The following is a 15,295-nucleotide window of genomic DNA, read 5'->3' as shown; positions in this document are numbered from 1 at the left end:
AGCTAAAGAGTAAAAATGAAAAGAAACATGGGGAGAATCTCATTAGAATCAAAGGGACATCAGTATAGTAGAAATATATGTGTGTGTGTGTGTATTTATATATATATATATATATATATGAACCAGGGGCAGGGAAGAAGAGAGGGAAGGGGAAATACTGGGGAATTATACTGGTCAAATTATATTATTTAACTGTGTGCATGTATGAATATGTAAAAAAAAATCCCACCATTAAGTAAAACTATAATGCACCAATTAAAAAGAAAAAAGTACCATAATAATTTCATTATACAATTCCATAAGAAGAAACCTAAATTTGAAAATATGCTATTATTATTCCTAGATCAAAGTTTTCAAAATGAGGTGAATGAAAGGACAAGCAATAAATGACTAATTGAATTAGTTTTATTTCATGCAGAGAGTTCAAGAGGTGCCATGGACCTAAAAACATTTCTAGGTTCTATCCAGAGTGTCTTAAATGAGAAACTGAAGAAGGAAAGCAAAAATAACCTAATCCAATGAGGTCAATAATATTTAAATCAACATTTAAAATCTAGGTTTAATTCTTCAAGAAAGTAAACAATGACTTGGCATATGTAAAGTTAAAAGCTCCCAATACATCACTCCACAATGTTACTAGTTTATGTTGACATTTTCTTTGTTTTCATGGCTTTGTGGTCTCCATTACATTGTATATTATGTCTTCTCATTTGTAGTAAGAAAAAGAAATCTCAAAAATCCATGTCAATTTCAAAGGTATCAGAAAACAGGGATTATGGGCTCTCAGCAAAGTCCTCAAAATCTTTGTTCTTACATACTTTAGCAAACACACTTTTAGTAGTAAAAAGAAAATACTGTTCCCCATCCAGGGAACACAGAGAAGAACTTCCAGTCTTTCTGACCCCAGGTCTTCCTATCAACCCTGAAAGCCTCCCCTGAAGCTCTGGAATATGTGGTACCAGAATGACACAGCATCAGAACATTTGCCCTATCACTTGGTGCTTCTTTTACTCTGTTTATAAAGTATAGCTCGCAAACTCTTTATAACAGTGGATGTTTGGTGAAATAAAATCAGCCAGAGAAATGTAATTTATGCCACTAAAACCAAAAATCTGGGTGTGCCCTGTTCCCACAGGAACACAGAACTCAGCCTCCTCCTGGGGGTACAGGCCATCTCCAATGCAGATCCCCTCTGCACACAAAGCTCCTGTGGTCCTGAGCTATCACTTGCAAGCTGTGAGAAAGCTCTAATGCTTTCCAATGTTTTTCTATTGTTTAAGGTTCTGTTATTTATGTAACCAACGTGAAGCAAACCCCAGTGCTCACAAATGGCCTGGTGAGAGCTGAGATAACAGTACATGCCCCTGCCCAGGGGAATGGCAAGTTTCATCCTGTAAAACTGACACTCAATGACAGAAATAAAAGTAATGACTATGTACCTCCCAGGCATGTTTCCCAGTGCAGTGGCATACCTGCTGTCCTCTACCTCAAAGTGCAAAGATGGAGAATTAAAGGAGAATTTTCCCCACCAAGAAATTCTTTTCCCAAGAAAACAAGGAGAAGAAATGGACAGACTCACCTCTTCCTGGAGGAAGTTCTGCCAATTCTTCAGGACATGCACACCGTTCTCCTTGTCCTCATGCTCCAAGTGCTCATTGGGTGGGTGGAAGTAGCCAATGAGGTCCTGCAGACTCAGGCTCACTGACTGAAAGGGCAGGTCAGCCAAGGGAGCCTTAGCCTTCTTGCTGAGAGCATCCAGGCCCCTAAATCACAGCTTCTGTCACTGACCCATTTAATGTTACTGCTTTTGATTTACAGATAATTTTACAGAGTTATGCATTTCCTCTAACATTGTGAAAACCATATGGAAGAAAGGGCCTCCTGTCCTCCAGCAACAATGACAAGGAACACATCCATTGGCAACTGCATTGCCACATGTAGGTGCCACGTCAACTTATAAAAGCCCCTCTTCAGGAACCCCTCACCTAGAGGCACAGGATCAATGCTGACAAAACTGGTTATTTAGAAACCAATACGCTTCATTTTAAAATACTGCATACTTTAAAGGCTTGAAGCCACATCTTTCCAGATTCATAATTCTGAAATTACTTGTAGTTTATTTCTGAAGAGGAATTCTTATACTGTTTAATTTCTAGTAGTTAAAAAATATATTCTGTTGATGTAAATTGAAAACATTTGCATGTTGATTGGTAAATAACATATTAAGGTGCTTTTCTATTATTCAAAATAAATCCTTTTAAATGCTTTCAAATCTAAAAATTAGATTAATAAAGAAGACTGAGATGTATTTTCTCACCTTTGAAGCAAGACAATAGTGGATAGAAATGTGATAATTTGTTGCGTACTAGATTTTCAGTTTTAAAGCTCAGAGTTTTGAATGTGTTTGGAAAGTACATTAAAACATGTTGCTTTAAATCAAAATTATTCCAAGGTTAAAAAATTCATTAAGGAAAAAAACACAAAACAGGTACCATAAAGAAATAGGAGAACAGCATTGCTCTAGTTGATACAGTAGTATGCATTAGTCATGAAAATACAATGTGCAAAACTATTCAAATTCTTGATCTCTGCATTGAAAAAATTGTATGGCAATATTTTAGCTCTAAGAAATATTTTTGATTAACATTTTCTGACTACATCAAAACTCATTTTAGGAGCAATAAAAGGCTTATTAATAAGAATTAGCTTTGCAATTGGTGAGGATGTGGGGAAAAAGGTACACTCATACATTGTTGGTGGGACTGCATTGTTGGTGCAACCACTTTGGAAAGCAGTATGGAGATTCCTCAGAAAACTCAAGAGTGGACCCACCATTTGACCCACTTATCCCACTCTTCTGTTTATACCCAAAGGACTTACAATCAACATACTAAAGTAATGCAGCCACATCGATGTTTATAGCAGTTCAATTCACAATAGCAAAACTATGGAATCAATCAAGATGCTGTTCAACAGATGAATGGATAAAGAAAATGTGGTACATATACACAATGGAATGTTACTCAGCATTAAAGAAAAATGAAATCATGGCATTTGCAGGTAAACGGATGGAATTGGAGAAGATCATGCTAAGTGAAATGAGCCAATCCCAATTAACCAAAGGCTGAATACTTTCTCTGATAAGCAGCTGCTGATCCATAGCAGGGGAGGGGGAGAAGAATGAAGGAACTTTGGATTATACAGAGCTGAGGGATGAGAGGGGTGGAGCACATGGGGATGGGAAGGACAGTAGATTAAGACAGATGTTACCCTATATACATATATGAAAAAGTTTTAAAAAATAGAAAAAATGAGAATTAGCTTTGAACTTTATGCTCAAAAACATTTAAAACATATCATGATTTACATGAAGATAACTTATTTTAGAATACCGAACTTCCCCTTCATCAGTCCATAAAAATAATAAAACTGCAACTATTCTACAGTTTTTGAGTTAAATCTCATTAATTTTGTCAACAGAATTCATCTACTCCTGAGTTTCATCATTTCTATACATTTTTTGTTTATTCTAAGTACCATATAGAATAATACAATTAATGTAAGTAATACAAATACAATACAATATAAAAATGACACCTACTCATCTCTAAGTCTCTAAGCCTTACTCCATAAAATGAAGTTTAAGGTTTAAATGATGCAGAGAAATGGAGAAAAACACTAGGGATTCTATCAAGTTGCATATTGTGCACATTCTTCAAATCACATAAAAGCCCTCCCAACACACACACACACACACACACACACACACACACACACACACACCCCGAGTGGAATGGTTTATGAAAGAAGCAGATAATCATTAAGTGGATAAAAATATTGGGTAGGGAAGATCTTTCTTACATTGGAAAGCCAAAATGGTTTATAAATTTAGTTACTCATCTGAGAAAATACTTTATAATTCTTTTCCAAACTAATATACTGTGGGAACTATTTGCAATTTATAGATGATGATAATAACATAAAAGATCATTAAAAGCCTCTTAGAAACATTAATAGAATAAATCAACAAAAATGGAGAAATATAATCAACAAATGTAAAACACATTCATTCCCAAAATTTACAAAGGCAAATTTTAAGAAAACAGATATGTGTGCAAATTTGTAAAACTGTATACCTTGCTTTTAACATCTTATTTATATTGATTTATCTGTATATATAAAATCTGCATATTTCAAGAAAATTCTCCTCTCATCAAATTTGCAAATTTCAGGAGAGAGGTAGCCATCCTGTACAGGTCACATGGTGTACTGATATAATGTTATCAGAAAACACACTGGTCTCCAGGTTTGATTTAGTATGTGAATATGCAACTGTTTCAATCATTAGGTGGAAAAATCAGTGATTACAAGGGCCACTATTTTTTAATGTAGTTCAAAACTCATCAAGCAGCTAGGCTTCATTATTCCTCTGAAAAGGGAAGTCAGTCAGTCCAGCACAAAAACAATTTGCAGAGAAATCCAGACCTGTACCTCTCAATTACAAATTGCATACACAACTTCTTTTTTTTGTCACTCTAAATCTGCTTTTTTTAAATTTTATTTTATTGTAAACAAATGGGATACATGTTGTTTCTCTGTTTGTACATGGTGTAAAGGCATACCATTTGTGTAATCATAAATTTACATAGAGTAATGCTGTTTGATTCATTTTGTTATTTTTCCCTTTCCCCCCACCCTCCCATCCCTCTTTTCCCTCCAAACAGTCCTTCCTTCCTCCATTCTTGCCCCCCTCCCTAACCCTAACTCTAACCCTAACACTAACCCCTCCCACATTAGTTTTGTGGCATAATATATGGTCTATTTTAGAGAAGGATCCATGTGCTGCTGAGAAGAAAGTGTATTCACTCTTGGTTGGATGGTATATTCCATAAATGTCTGTTAAGTCTAAATTATTGATTGTGTTATTGAGATCTATGGTTTCTTTGTTCAATTTTTGTTTGGAAGATCTGTCCAGTGGTGAGAGAGGCATGTTAAAATCACCTAGTATTATTGTGTTGTAGTCTATTTGGTTTCTAAAATTGAGAAGGATTTGTTTGACATACATGGACGAGCCACTGTTTGGGGCATAGATGTTTATGATTGCTATATCTTGCTGATTTATGCTTCCCTTAAGCAGTATGAAATGTCCTTCTTTATCCCTTCTGACCAACTTTGGCTTGAAGTCCACATTATCTGAAATGAGGATGGATACTCCAGCTTTTTTGCTGAGTCCATGTGCATGGTATGTTTTTCCCCATCCTTTCACCTTTAGTCTATGGGTATCTCTTTCTATGAGGTGAGTCTCTTGCAGGCAATATATTGTTGGATCTTTCTTTTTAATCCAATCTGCCAGTCTATGTCTTTTAATTGATGAATTCAGGCCATTAACATTCAGTATTATTATTGAGATATGATTTGTATTCCCGGTCATTTGGTTCATTTTTAAAATTTTATTTACTTATTTATTTTTTGACACAACTTGGTTCCTCCTTTATTTGACAGTTCCTTTAGGATAATTCTTCCCTTTGCTGATTTGCTCCTTTGTTTTTTATCTCTTCCTCATGGAATATTTTGCTTAGAATGTTCTGTAATGCTGGCTTTCTTTTTGTAAATTCTTTTAGCTTTTGTTTATCATGGAATGATTTTACTTCATCATCAAATCTGAAGGTAAGTTTTGCTGGGTATAAGATTCTTGATTGGCATCCATTTTCTTTCAGAGCTTGAAAAATGTTGTTCCAGGCCCTTCTAGCTTTTAGGGTCTGGATTGAAAAATCTGCTGATATTCTTATTGATTCCACCCTAATGTTATTTGATTCTTTTCTCTCGCAGCCTCAGAATTCTGTCATTATTTTGTATGTTAGGTATTTTCATTATAATGTGCCTTGGTGTGGGTCTGTTGTAATTTTGTGTATTTGGAGTCCTATAAGCCTCTTGGACTTGATTTTCCATTTCATTCTTCAGATTTGGGGAATTTTCTGATATTATTTCATTGAATAGATTGTTCATTACTTTGGTTTGTTTCTCTAAGCCTTCCTCAATCCCAATAATTCTCAAATTTGGCCTTTTCATGATATCCCATAGTTCTTGGAGATTCTGTTCATGATTTCTTACCATCTTCTCTGTTTGTTCAACTTTGTTTTCAAGGTTAAATATTTTGTCTTCAATATCTGAGGTTCTGTCTTCCAGGTGTTCTATCCTATTGGTTGTGCTTTCTATGGAGTTCTTAATTTGGTTTATTGTTTCCTTCATTTCAAGGATTTCTGTTTGGTTTTTTTTTCCATATCTCTAACTCTTTATTGAAATGATCTTTTGCTTCCTGTATTTGCTCTTTTAACTGTCGATTGGTGCTCTCATTCAATGCCTGCATTTGCTCTTTCAATTCATCATTCAATGCCTGCATTTGCTCTTTCATCTCATCGTTTGCTTCCCTAATCATTTTAATTATGTACATTCTGAACTCCCTTTCTGTCATTTCTTCTGCCATGCTGTTGTTGGATTTTATTGATGTAACATCTTGATTTGTTTGGGGCATTTTCTTCCCTTGTTTTCTCATATTGTTCAGGAATCAGTAGGTCCTTAAGATATTGCAGATTTCCTCTATTGACTTATAATGTCCCTGAAGATTGCTAGTATATCCCCTCTTATCCTTCAGTAGCCTGAAGTCTGGGAGGAAGTTGATAACGCGGTGCTCCACAAGGAAGCTGCCTCTCTAGGGATGGTGATCCTCAGGTGGGGTATATTCCCTGATAGTGGGCAGAGGTGCCTCCACTTGTTGACCAATGGTCATCCAAAGGGGAACTAAGCTGCGAGCTGAGGCAAGGCCTGTTTGTGCCTGTATCTCTGGTTTTACTGTCCTTGTGGGAAAACCTCACCCGCAGAGAACACTCACCCAGTGGGGAGGTCTCGCTGGTCAGTTCCCCTCCTAGAGGTTCCCCTCAATCTACAACTACCACCTGGGCTGGGCAATGTTCCCAGGGGCCCGGACCTACCTCCTGGGCCTGGGAGCCTCACCCTTCGCAGACGAGTCTCCTTATGTTGCCCCTCCTCAAAGAATCTGCCCGCAGACCTGGAAACTTCGCTCCGCCCCTAGGCGTGTCTCTGTGTGGCTCTTCCAGCATGAAGCCGGTCCTAGGACCCTGCTCTGCACCTAATTGCCTGGCTATGCGGCCCCTCCTCTGAGCCGCCACCTGGAGCCCCATACAATAGCTCCGAGACCCAGAGACCCACTACACACCTCCTCCTCTGGACAGCTGCCCGGTTTCTGACACAGTCACTAGGAGTCCAAGCAACTCACTTTGGGTCTCCTCCTCCCGCCAACCGCCCATAGCCCTAGGCAGTCACTCCAAGTCCAAGTGACCCACCCTGTTCCTCCTCCTCCTCGGGGAAGCCCCCCGGGTGTTCAGGAGTGGTTGCTTTGAGTCCAAACAACTCACCATTCACCTCCTCCTCTGGCAACCGCCTGTGGCTCTGATGCAGTCACTCCTAGTCCAAGCGACCCGCTGTGCTTCTCCTCTTCCTCCGGGCAACCCCCTGGTGTTCAGAAGCGGTCCTTCTGAGTCCAAATAGCTCGCCACACAGCTCCTCCTCAGGCAAACACCCAGAGCCCCTGTGGTTGCTCCGAGTCCAAGCGCTATGTTGAGCCGCCTCCTTTACGATGATCCCAGTTGTCCGTGTTTACCATTCCAGCAGGGGGGAGGGGCGTCTCGCCGAGCAACTCTACTTCACAAAGTTCCCTGCGTTCCAGGGCTACTGCCCCATCCAGGGATGCCTCCCCAATGGGAGAGACTCACCCGGTGGCTTTGAGTTAGTCCCAAGTCTCTCACTATCTCCTCTTTTGAATCCTGCATCCTGGAGCAACATGAAATGCAGCCGCCCTCTAGTCCGCCATCTTGAAATGGCCCATACACAACTTCTAAAAGCACATTCCTTTATCCTTCATTTAAATGAGTGCTTTAAAGATAAAAGGGATTAATAATCTAGAAATAAAGTACTACGAAGGATGAATACACAAAATTTGATTCTTTGAAAAGATAAATAAAATAGCAAAACTGAAGATGAGAAAATAATCAACAATATAATACTGGGCAATTCTACAGCAGGAAAAAAATAAATAAAAGATGGTGATGACTGGGTATTCCAGAGGAAAAGGATGGATTCATAGCAAATCAAAATGCCCTAGGATGAGCTGTTACGATGCCGTATCAGCTTCCAGAATCAGAGTGCTTGAGTGGAAACCACAGAGGGAACTAGACAGTAAAGAGAATTAGAATGCAAACTGTAAAACTGACAGGATATTAGGCAGGAGAGTGAGAGAAGAATGAGTCAAACGTGACTGCTTTGGGAAAAATAGATGAAGAGGTACCAAATATTCATAGTTCATCAGTCAGTATTTTCATGTATAGGAAACCATCTTAAAGAAATAAAAAAATGCATAAAACTTGTGCCCCAGAATGTCAGAGCAATAGTAGTGTTTCTCCAATTGGTTTTGATATTATAAAAGAAACATATCCATCGTAATGTAGAAAATAATACAGGGCTTACTTTTTTAAAGTTAAACAACAAAAGAAAAGTCTCCCTATTCTCAAATTCCTATGCACTATCCCTTTTGATCCATCTCAAGTACTTGAAGTTAAAAGATGGTACATCTCTCCAACAGCTGTTGTATAAGCATGTACCAACATGTGGAAGGATTTCTTTTCTATTAAAGTAAGATTGGAAATACCCATATTGCATTACAACTTGCTTTCATTCCATAGTATTTTCATGGATATCTTTCCATATCAATATATTCTGGCAGCTAATTCCAGTTAATGTTATAACAATTTTGTTAAACATTTGAGTCTTTTCTAGTTTTGGGTTATGACAAAGAATGATAAAATTAATCTTCCCATACATTTCTTCCTACCTGTTTTACTTTATTTATATAAGACAAAAACCACTTACCATTTTTGAAAAAAAGCCTACTCTCTCAAAGGCTATCTATAGCAAGAATATTTGAAGTGTGTTAATATATCCTTCTCTTTTGTATTGGTGTTTGTATTTACAGAACCTAGCTCCTGTTTTTCCAAAGGTATCCATTTTCATCAGGGAGGATTCAGATTATACTAGAAAAAAATGAAGAAACAAAGATGAACTCAGTATTCAGCTTTTTACAGCAAAAGTAGCATTTTGGGAGACCACAGCTGGATGGCATCTTCATGCAGCAGCTGAGAGTCCATGGAGAGTAGGGGTGGCACTTCGGTTGTCTGACACCCTGAGAGGACAAGGACACACCTCTGGGCTCCCATGACAGCCCTTTCATCCTGGGATGAATGAATGTACCAGCCTACCCAGGAGTCCAGGCTGGGAACTATAGACTGGTTGTCTGGTCCCACCCTGGCTGGGTGCGTGGGGGCAGAGATAACTGTGTATTCCCTCTCTGTGGGTTAGATATTTTCTTTCTGGACTGGGGTGCTATCTGAAAAAACTAGCAAAATCTCACCACTCTTAGGTTGAGGAACAAGGCCCCTGGGGTAAGGATTTCCTAGCAATATCAACTGTGCTTTCCTAATACTAAATAAAATAATGAGAAACTTGGCCCCACACTCCTGTCTACCTCTGATCCACTGAAGCACCATATTGGAGATCCCCTGAATGGGCCTTCAGGGAAAATACAGATGCATATCTCTTTTGCGGCTGCCCACTGCACTCCACCAGCTTTGCCCTGGAAAATAAAGGCCCACACGGGTCATCTTTTCTAGAGACCTCCAGTGAACTCAGAATGAGAGGCATCTTCTGGCACCCTGAGGGCTCCAGAGCAGGAGAAGTAAAAGAAATGAACAAGTGAAGGGCAAGCAGGCTGCCATCTTTTCAGAGTTACTTCTGGTCTTGCCACAACTTACCCATCTTTTACTATTACTTATGAGAGTTAACATACATGTACCAACACATATAAATCTACAAATGACTATATGAACCATAGAAACAAGCCAAGTGTACAATAAAGGATGATAAATTGTAGAACATACCTACACATTTAAGTAGTATGGGGTCATCAAAAATACAAAACAGAAAAATATCAATTACAAAATGTCAAATGAAGAAAGTAGGATATAAAACTATGTTTTATAAATGTGCATGAATTCAAATTATAAAACACCAGTACTTCCATAATTATAGATTTCTTAATACAATGAATTTTTCTGTATTTTCTAACACAAACTTGCATTGCTTTCAAAATCAGAACAAATGAAATAGTATTAAAAGACTAATGTGTATGTTGAACATAAGCAATCATAAATGACCAAGTCCTTGTTTGTTATAATTAACATATTTTCTTGTAAGTTTAATATTAATGTGAAATACATTATGAAGAGTTTAGTAAAACAACTTTCCCTAATCAGCAAAATTAATGTTTCCTCTTGTCTGCACCCATAGGAGACCTCTGCACCACACAGATTAATGTACAAAAAACAAATAACCAAAACACACACACACACACACACACACAAGGTCCATGGAAAACCCCCAAACTTCAATAAACATTTAGATTTATGCTATTGACCCTATGCCATGAAAAGATACAATTATAAGATCAATAAAATGTAATTAAACTTGGAAAAACTTTTATTTATTTATTCTCACAAAATACTTAGAAAATGATTACCTAACATGCAGATCTCTACGAAGAGGGGAAGTATAAAAATAAAATCTAATCCAAAATCTTACAAGAAACATTTTAGGAAATAGAATACTACTAACCCAAACCTTGACCTAATATGTCATACACAGGACTTTTTATCTTTTCCTCATCCTGTAACTCTACCATCATAGATGCAACTTGAATGCAGGCATAATTCAAAACATGTGGAAGGAGGATAGAATTCTTAGTTTTCTATTAGTGCAACAGAAGTAAGTTAAAAAGGCAGGTGCAGGAGCTGGACAGCATTCTGAAGGTACCTGTGCCCAGATGGGCACAAACTAATCTCAGAAATACAAAAGCAAATCTTTAGTTATGACAGGAGCATGAAGTCTTAAGCTAGCCAGCAGCTCAATACCATTCCTATCATTATGCCAAATTTCACCACTTTCATTACAGACATAATCATGCAATTATCATAAAATGATTCAAAGGAGCTCAGAAGAAAAGTCTGCATAGAAAATTAGAGAAGTAATGTACATTAGAGAAAAATTCTACTATGCTCCATCTTCATGATGTTATGCAATGTGACAAGGTTTGTGATAACTGTCATTGCACATGCCTGAGAAACCAGGAAGGAGCCTGATGGGTGGGTGGTATCCAAGTAACCAAAGAACTATACACCCAGAGAAACTCCTGGGTGGGTTTCAGCACTTCAGAAAATCGATGTAATGGAGAAGAAAGAATGGAAGAGAAATTGGAAATTTAGAAACACATATAAAACCTGTCAGCCTTTTTACATGCGTTTCTAACGTCAAAGAAAATGAGATTTACAGGGAGTCCAAAATTTTATTTTCCTCCTTACCTTAGAAGACCAGAAGGTAAATAGTTGATTTTACATCTGCCTTTTCTTGTCCATGAGTAGAAGGCTTTTCTCTTCCATGAGACTTAAGTATTTTCCTGTTGTGATGTGGCATAGTTGGACAGCTGGCCCCATCTTATGTTGCTCCCACTCCACCTAAGAAAACAACAGAACTTGGTCCAACAGCATCACAGGAGGAGCAGAAGTTAAAACATGTGGGTTGCACTATATTAAATACAAGTATACACATATATAATTAAGCTGCCATCTTATAACACATGAGGAAAAGGAAATACACCTATATACTATACCTATTTCTAGTACTATACTATTCCTAAATTATCTGAATTGTGAAGTTTTGTAAAAACTATGAGATTACTCCATCTGCTCCAGTCTACTGCTTCCTTTTCCACTGGATGAAAAAAAAAAAAAAAAGTATGCTGGGAGTAGAGGATTCTGGCAGCCAAGAGTGGCCAAGTGTTTCTGTGTGATCTCTAGAGGTTGTTCATCAGACCTGGGCCAAAGTGAGCTACGAGAGGCTAGCACCTTATCTTCCATATGCAGGTGGGACAGGAAAGGAAAGCCAGGATCAGAGTTGGCGGCAGGTGGAGGAGCTCCAGAGCTGTGGGCAGGGTGGGGCCTGTGGAGCTCTCCTTGTGCCATGGAGAAAACAGTAAGAAGGGAGCTTTGTCTATAGTTTAAGTGGGCTCGGGTCCTCCCACCCACAAATCCCGCACCAGAGCAAAGACAAGAGTTCCTCATGGACATCCAAGGGCACACTCCTGGAATACCAAATCAGGTGTCTGGACTCGGAGGTACCACACAGCAGAAAACCCTGTTTCTCCCTTTCTGGATATAGCCTTTACCCTTTATGAAATTCAAGAGACAACATAAAAGATGACATGGCAGCCAGGCTGACTTTTGAACCTGCAAGAGGTGGAAGAGGAAAAGGAGAAGGTGATTTGAGCCAACTCTCAAAGCAGTATTCAAGCAGAGATCTTCCTCTTATACAAAGATAAAACACAGACAGACTACTCAGGATGCCCCTAAAGAGGTTCCTAACACCTGACTCCAGGAGGGACTCTGAAGAAAAAGAAAGCTGCTTGCAAGGGATAAAAAATAGGGTTCATCCAACCTTAGAACAATCAACATCCTCTTCAGTGTCAAAGAAGCCTCTGTAGATCAGATTCCTGCTGCCAACCTCGATGCAGATGATCCTTCAACAGATGAGGAAGATGAAGATTTTTGAAGAGGAGAGTGATGATGTTGATACTGCTGTTCTGCTTGCAGAACTGGGAAAAAAAAGAAAAGAAAAGAAAAGAAAGGGCAGAAGAGCAGGCCAGGAAGGAACAAGAACAAAAAACTGAAGAGAAAATTCATATGGAGAACATTCCGAGTGGAAACCCTCTTCTTAATCTCACTGTCCCATCCCAGTCTCAGGAAACTTCAAAGTTCAAAGAAGGTGGGCTGATGATATTGTGTTGGAGAACTGCACAAAAGGTGAAGATGATCAAAGGAAAGACAAAAGGGTGGTAAATGATACCCTGCCATCTGAATTTCATAAAAGGTCATGGAAAAATATATTAAGTAATACAGTATTGTGTGCTTAAATACTGTAAAAGGTTAAAAAAAAGCATGCCCAACAAAATTTTACTTTTTTTTTTTTTCTTTTTTTTTTTTTGAGATGCTGGGGATCAAACCCAGGGCCTTGTGCTTGCAAGAAAAGCACTCTACCAACTGAACTATTTCCCCAGTCCAAAATTTTACCTTTAAACTCAATATTTATCAAGTTTTAGTATTTAGGTGGATTTGATCAACTGTATATTCATATTCAATGAAACAATATTATTATCATTAATAATACTAAAAGAAAAACTTCAAATTACAAACTAAGAAAATATATAAATGCATAGAAACATTTTCTTGCAAAGGGTATGGTGAGAAGGAAAAGTCTTCCAGTAACAAAAATATACTACCTTGGGTTAGCATTCTATAATGAGAGGGTAACTGAAATGAGAAAGAGGATTCATACACATTGGTTTTTCTTACTGTTAAATGAGATAAGGTCAAATATTTTTAAAATAAAGTGAGAATGAAATCACAACAGCATTTTCCAATGGATACTTTGAAAGGAGTGGTGGTGCCATTTTAAAATGTCACTCCTTTAGTACACTGGAAGTTATCTTCCATGAGCCTATCTAAACTAAACACAGAAAAATTCCTGTCCACCTTCCAATGTTCAAAAGAAGGTACAAATATCTACAAAATTACCATGTGGGATATCTAAACAAAACCAACAGAAGACCATGAAACTATTTTAATTGTCATTCCATAGTCTCTAATCTCACAGGAAAAAAAATCTATAAAGGCAGCAATTGGAGGAAGATACTGCCCATGGGGATGAAGAGCCCCTGGGGACTGTAATCCTCAGTACTTTCCTCAGAGTGTGACACACCTTAACTTGAGGGGCTGGGGTTGTGGCTCAATGGTAGAGTGCTCACCTAGTACCTGTGAGGCCCTGTGTTTGATCCTCAGCACCACATAAAAAGAAAGGTATTGTATCTATTAACAACTAAAAAAATATATATATATATACATAAATAAAATTTTTAAAAATGTGAATGGTTTTCAAAGGACTGAACCTTCTAATTTTTAAAAAAAGTTCTGATACTTTAATTCTATTTAACAGCTTAACACCATACCTTTATCAATACTGTATTTAAAGGACTTAAAGGCAATCTTCAGAGAGTCTTTGAACTGACCAGAACTGTGTATGTCTTTATCAATTCTTATTACTATAATGAGTATTTGTGACTTTTATTACAGTCTAGATTTCTTACTCAGGTATTGAGCTCTCTGTAAATAAAGATAGTGACCACCAGACACACCTCTTGTCCTGCCACTCAGGCTGTTTCTTGTTGCACAGGAGTCTGGGTCTGGGTTGAGACATTCTACTTATGAAACTCTTAGCATCTCTAGTCTCCAGAGGGACCAGAGAAAACACTGCTTTCATAGTGAACAGTTCAGTTGAAACAAAAAAGGCCTATTTTCACTCTTGCCATGTTTCATTCTTTGGACTCTTTTTCAAGTGAATTAAAAGAGCAACACAAATGGGATAGCTTGAGAGTAAATGGACATACTTTTTGACAGAAGAAAACACAGATGGAAATAAAAATGGCCAAAATAACAATAAACACTGACTTAAGCATATTCCCTAATTTCTTCCATCTAATCTCATTTGTTCTTCTTTCCTTCCATCCCGCAAAGAGTAGATTCACCTTATTCTTCTAACTTATGTCCATGAGGGAGAGCACCCCACAGACACACTCCCTTTAATCCTTATGGCATAAAATCATTTTGCCAAACTTTCTCATCTCAGCAAAAACATCTCAGAATTTTCACTAACAGGAATTAAAACTGAGAAATATAAAAATAGTTACTGATTATCTAACATTTAATGGTACCTTTGAAACTGGAGTTCTGTGATGAAACTCAGTTTGCTGCTCTGCATGCAGGTGAGGGTCTGCACAAGTTGCAACACTTCTCTTGACTGCAGAGGCCTGCATCTCCATCTCCTAATGCCGGTCCATCCCATCAAGCGCTACACATCCATTTCTCCTTCTTTCTGAATTCTTGTCTCATGAAGTTGAAGAATTTACTCTGCAGAGCAGAACCCTAGCACTGTAACACCAGACTCCATGGCACGTTTCCCTCATTAGGTCACTCTGCTAGGGGTTTATATAGATCTTGGTTCAATGCTTTTGGTCCAGATTTATGCTAATTAGGACTTGGACCATACTAACTGCTATTGGTCA

General features: G+C 38.1%; 1 protein-coding gene and 1 pseudogene across 15 annotated transcripts in view; one reads left to right on the top strand and one right to left on the bottom strand.

The window, feature by feature from the left end:
• LOC124961880 (ankyrin repeat domain-containing protein 26-like) overlaps positions 1-15,056 on the bottom strand; it is a 102,880-nt gene extending 87,824 nt beyond the window's left edge. For 7 of the 15 annotated variants that reach the window (XR_007104351.1, XM_047520936.1, XM_047520934.1 and 4 more), the window contains exons 1-3: positions 12,616-12,737; positions 11,484-11,636; positions 1,580-1,763 (exon numbers count right to left, since the gene is read on the bottom strand). The gene's annotated coding sequence lies outside the window, so the exon portion shown is untranslated. Of the gene's footprint in view, positions 1-1,579; positions 1,764-11,483; positions 11,637-12,615; positions 12,752-14,944 lie in introns of those variants that run through there. The other 8 variants (XR_007104348.1, XR_007104352.1, XR_007104349.1 and 5 more) reach the window with 4 other exon arrangements.
• LOC124961312 (spliceosome-associated protein CWC15 homolog) lies at positions 12,383-13,071 on the top strand (annotated as a pseudogene).
• Positions 15,057-15,295: the final 239 nt, after the last annotated feature.

This window comes from Sciurus carolinensis, chromosome 12 (genome assembly GCF_902686445.1).
Source record: "Sciurus carolinensis chromosome 12, mSciCar1.2, whole genome shotgun sequence".
NCBI lineage: Eukaryota > Metazoa > Chordata > Mammalia > Rodentia > Sciuridae > Sciurus > Sciurus carolinensis.
The sequence above is the reverse complement of the archived record's forward strand: the minus strand, read 5'-3'. Positions and strand labels throughout refer to the sequence as shown.